We start from the raw sequence: 5,646 nt of genomic DNA on the forward strand, positions 1-5,646 counted from the left end.
ATTATATGCTTACCATTAACCTTTGTGTGCTCTTTGGGTCTGTGGGACCCCTTTTCAATATTTACTTAAAGAAAATGTATGCAATTTAATTATTTTAACCTGCTTTATTTGGGGGTGGACCTCGCCTCCTCTAGGGGGGTCCGGGGGCATGCACCCCCGGGAAGATTTTTTTTTTAATGTTGAAGTGAAATGCCTCAATCTGGTGCACTTTGAGCAAAAAATGAATGTATGGATACAGCTCTCAACACACTGAAAGGGAGCTGTATACTTTTCAATGATCCAAACATCTTTAGAATATGATCAAAACCAATAACAAATCATTTAAACTTGTTTATTCCTATCTTATGTTACCTAGTTAGCATTCTTTCTTTTTATTTATGCATATTTTACTAATCAATCCCCTTTTAAACTTTTTTTTTTTTTTTTACTGTCCTATAGCACACATTGGAATGATTTCTTACTTTATTTTTTACACCTAGGCTATATTAAATAGATAAATGTGTGCTCTCTCTAGCTCTCTCGCTCTCTCTGTCTGTCTCGCTCGCTCACAGAGGCTCTGTGCACCTCCGTGGCGATGACGGCTTGTGTTAAAAAATTATAATAAACATAGGCCTATTTGTAAAGTGGGGCGAAACAAACGGGATTTCGAAAAGTGTCACGGTTAAACTCCTTGTGAAGTGGTGAGGTGCCGCTCCACATTGCTTTTCTTCCTGACTGCAACGCTGTATTTTGGTTTCAGTTGTGTGTGTGTGAGCAGGCTCGGATTGGCCATCGGGAGATTCGGGACTTTTCCCGGTGGGCCGCTGCCTTTGGTGGGCCGCTGGCTCTGACATAGGTGGGCCGTGGACTTTCACAGCGCCGCTGCGCCGCTACCGCACCCGCCGCCGCAAACACCCGCCGTTGCGAGGCTCCGGCTTTAACAGTCCACTAACGCCCGCGAGGACCCAGGTTCGATTCCGGCCTGAGGTCCAAAAAATTTAATTAAAAAAATTAATTAATAAAAAACTCCCGTTCGTCGCGTCAATTCGCGACCCACCTATCACATCTCTGCACCCCACCAGTGGGGCGCGCCCCACACTTTGAGAAACGCTGATGTAAGCTGTCAGAAAATGACTGTTTTGGGCCCAATATGAACTCATGCTTCTTCTCTTGTTGTGTGTATGTTTTTCAATTGAATTTAAGATGTTTTACCTCAATTTAAAACTCGTATGTCCATCTGGCCATAAACTTCATACACTTGTTCAGACTTATTGTGTTTTGGCTAAAAAGGTCTGAAAACGTTTGGTGTGTTTTGCTTGGCTGCTGTTTGGAAGTAATTTTTACAAGAGCTTGCTAACTACTGTCACCATCACAGTTATTTTCCATTGTTATTTGCCTCCAGACAAACCACTAACTGCTTTGGTTTGGCTCTGTTTTCTAAAACCAAGCAACTGATAACTCAAGCTCTAAAAAAAGGTCTGTTGCCTCAACAAGTTGGGTATGATTAATCCATTAAAAGAAACCCATAAAGTCACAACGACCAGGTCTCAGATCTCTCTCTTGCTCTCTTTATCTTTTATTTCATATCTTGTGGTGTGTCACTGCCCTGAGGAACCAAAACATTTGTTTCTGGTAAGAACTCACACGACTGTATTTTCCAGAGGTCAGTGAACTCCACACACACACAACTAAACCTCTGGAAAAAGCACCCATTATAATTAGTAACAAGCCTTAAAATCGCAAACATTTGAAACGCTGTAGTTCTGTGAGTAAAAACTACATTTCATATTTGGCAAATTAGTAATGCCTGTTTATTGAGAATGAAGCATGACTACATTTGGAAGAAGTCTTGGCTGTTCACAGGAAGGGTACGAAGAGAAATCAAAAACGAATGCTGCTCTTAATCTATTTTCTACAGTTTCTAAAGATGTAAGTAGTGTTCATATCCATGCTACATTCAACACTAAGACCAAGGCACATTGTTTAGCTTGAAATGATTCAAAGGGAGCTCCACTTCCAATATAGAGCCTGTTTAGAAAGTTGTGTCAGATATGAGAGGTATGAGTTAATGTATTATTACATTTTATGCAGCTGCAAACTCAAATCGTATTACAAGTACAGTAGAAACTTAATACAGTTTCACATGACAGTGGTGATTAGGATCCAAATAATTCAGAAAAAGAGACACTTTTGGCAATTTTGTTTTGAGTTTTAGTTTATTTTCTTCCATGACATGGCTCATTACCTGAGCATTATATATTACATACAAAGTGTACACATACATACATATTGTTTATATATTCTTAATGAAACCCATCAACTGGTAAAATGTCACTCTTTGTTCGAATGTTTACCATATTCACCTAGTGCCATGCTAAATGTATGGAATTTAACAATACATATTTTAACGGGTTTTCCCCAAAAAAAGCTTTCAGTCAAAAATGTTCTCTTCAGCAGAATGCAAACTTCACAGTTGTATTTATATATATATCATTGAGAATGTTTTTACAAAATGATCTGTTATCATTCATAGCCTGATTTGTACAACTTGTTATTCCTAAAAAATATTATTTTTTTCCAGAATTATGCGAGTGATACGAGAGATATTTCAATATCTTCTTCTGGAAATGTGTGCAATGTGCAAAGACAATGGATGATTTGCATATTGAAACATGTCATAACATTTAAACAAATAAATGCCTATATGTTTCATCACAAACACTAGGTGACTTAAAGGAAACACTTTCCTTGTGGACACGCAGAACAGTTAAACAGATGTGACTCAAACATCTGTTTAACTACATGTCCCTTTAATTTAATCTTTATAGAGACTCTAACTTTCTCTCTGAGCTGCAATCTGATTTAATAGGACGACAGCACCATAAACCTCAGCTGCTAAAAAGAGGCTGTGGTGTGTCACAGTCCCTGATGCCGTGCCACCCTGAGGGACCTTTATTATTGTACCAGCTGTTTATACATGTAGCAGCTGTCACATAGCAGTGCATAAACACACAAAACTCTTTTTTGTAGGGATGACCATAACCATGAGGACGATTTTTTATCTTCCTCTCCTCACCTCAGCATTAAATTAGGTTGACCTGCATGGATACAGTTTGAATCATCATCGTCATTAGAAACCCTTGGCTGTGATCCTTGAAAGATATTTTCCGTTAAATGTAATCATCTGATATTAACTTTCCGCTTGGCAAGTGGGTACTTTACACCCTGCAAATCATTCATCACTGCAGTTAATACAAGTGTGAACAACCCTATTTTTTATGCTTGCATGGAAGCTATAATATTACCGTTCCAGCATGCCCTATATTTTACAGACCTACCGAAACCTTTTTATTCAACCCACATCCCTTCACCTCCTCTGAGCCAACTCCACTCCTTTTCCCGGTCTAAATGTTATTTTTGCACAGCCCTAAATACATATATTCTACTCCTTCTTAATCTTTTTTTTGTCAGTCTCATCCTTCCAGAACACCTTCCACATTTCAGCATCTTAATTTTTCTTCGAGGAGTAAACTGGAGGGGATCCAAAGAGGAGAGTTCACTTTAGACTATCTATACTTTAAAATGTACATGACATCCCAACCCATTCTTATTTCCAACTCAACACATATATGTTTGTTCTGGCACTTCTCAATGCATTACGTAGCCCTAGGTATCCTTCACACTTATCTTTGAGTTTTCGTTTTACACTAGACACGAAGAGTCTTGTGTTTGCAATCATGACGAAAAAAGCTCCATTAACTTTAACTGAGCACCAATATTAACCCTGAGCCATGGCCTTTTTCTTAAATGAACTAAACCCTTACCACAGTGTTCTGTTGTTACATCATAACAGTTTGATTAGCAAGGATAAATGATGTCATCCTTTTGCTTTCCGATACAAAAACGTTTCCATGTGTCACTCTAGATGGCATGTATTATTTCGATTTTTAAGGCCTGTTTCTGAAGAATGGAAAAACTATTTTCCTAAATCCTGGATATGTTAATAGTTGTAAATAATGTAATATTTTTATATTATTATTAATTGGCTGTCTGTAGCAGCCATTTCTGAAAAGCCCGGCGTGTGCGCACAAAAGGTTATAACCAGAAAAGTCAAATGAGAAAGACTAGAGGAATAAATGGATACGTTCAGGTAATGTAATTAATGGGGTATTTAAAGACCTTCTTAGATAATAATTAACCTTATTGGGTTAAATGTGTCTATTTCTTTTTGTATTAAGTCCTTGAGGCTGTCACAAATCCCCTTGAATCTCTTTCTGTTATTTCCAAATGTCTGTCTTCATCTCCACCATCAGACAACATGCTCAAACATACATAAATACACTTATTCATCTCTGACAGGAAGTCCCTTAGTAGTTATTAATGTTTAAATAATTCCATAGTGGATGAAACAAATCTCCTTAATTCATCATGACTAAAAAGCATCCTCTTTGGGCTGTTTCTAAAATCCCGGCCTAAGCCTCTGTGATTTATGTTGTACTCTACACGATAAGTGTTGTGCACGAGTGTGTGTTTGTGTGTGTCGGAATGAAATACGTTGATTGCGTGTCTAAATATGATTTACCGTGGAGGGAGAGTTCACATTGGAACATCTGTTTTCCGGCACAGACAAGCTTCAGTGTGATAATGATATGTATGTTTGTATAGTGTGTGTGTGTGTGTGTGTGTGTGTGTGTGTGTGTGTGTGTGGCTCCAATCTGCCCAGCAACACCATGACAACCAACTGCGCACTGAGTCCCATCAGAATGCATNTGTGTGTGTGTGTGTGTGTGTGTGTGTGTGTGGCCTAGCATTACTATACTTGTGGGGACCTAAATCTGTTTACACAGTCATGTGTGGGGACTCGCCTCCCTTATGGGGACAAAATGGAGGTCCCCATAAGGGAAATCATTGATTTTAGGGTGAAGACTTGGTTAGGGTTAGGGTTAGGCATGTTAGGGTTATGGTTAAGTTTAGGATAAGTCTCCAGGAAATGCATGTAAGTCAATGTTATGTCCCCTGAAGTGATGTATACATGGCATGTGTGTGAGTGTGTGTGTGTGTGTGTGTGTGTGTGTGTGTGTGTGTGTGTGTATTTGACCCTAAAGAGGCCCCAGTTTCGGAGCTTGCCCGGCTGTTTTGTCTTTAAAGAAACATTCCAGATTTTGCTTGGAGTTTATTCACATTTGCCCCATTTGACTTGTTAATGAATTAATTGTATGTGTATTATTAAAATATATCCAACGGGTTCACCTACGATAATATATTGGCATATCCTGTTTTTCCAAATGTTCCCGTTAGACTTGATTCACTGGAATCCTTTTTTCCACTCGTGTTGGAAGACAAAAAAGCAGGAAGACTGGAAAAAGCTCTTTGGGTCAGAAAGAAAAATCACAGTAATATACATGCTCCATATTTGTGGTCCATCAAAGACACCACAGAAGAGCATCTCATGAGTCAAAGATCTCTCGTAAAAAAGTAAAAAATGTCTGAGACATTATTGACATTACATTTTTATAAAAATGCAAACCAATTTCTATAAAAAAAAAAAGCCAAAAAAAGAACAAAGCCTCAATAAAAAGTTCCTGTGAATGAAAAGTTAAACAATAAAGAATAGAAGTTGTACACAGATCACAGAAACGTCCCCCAAAGTCTCCAAAGTTACCGGTT

Source organism: Notothenia coriiceps, unplaced genomic scaffold, assembly GCF_000735185.1.
Source record: "Notothenia coriiceps isolate Sejong01 unplaced genomic scaffold, NC01 NC01_scaffold00033693, whole genome shotgun sequence".
Classification (NCBI taxonomy): domain Eukaryota; kingdom Metazoa; phylum Chordata; class Actinopteri; order Perciformes; family Nototheniidae; genus Notothenia; species Notothenia coriiceps.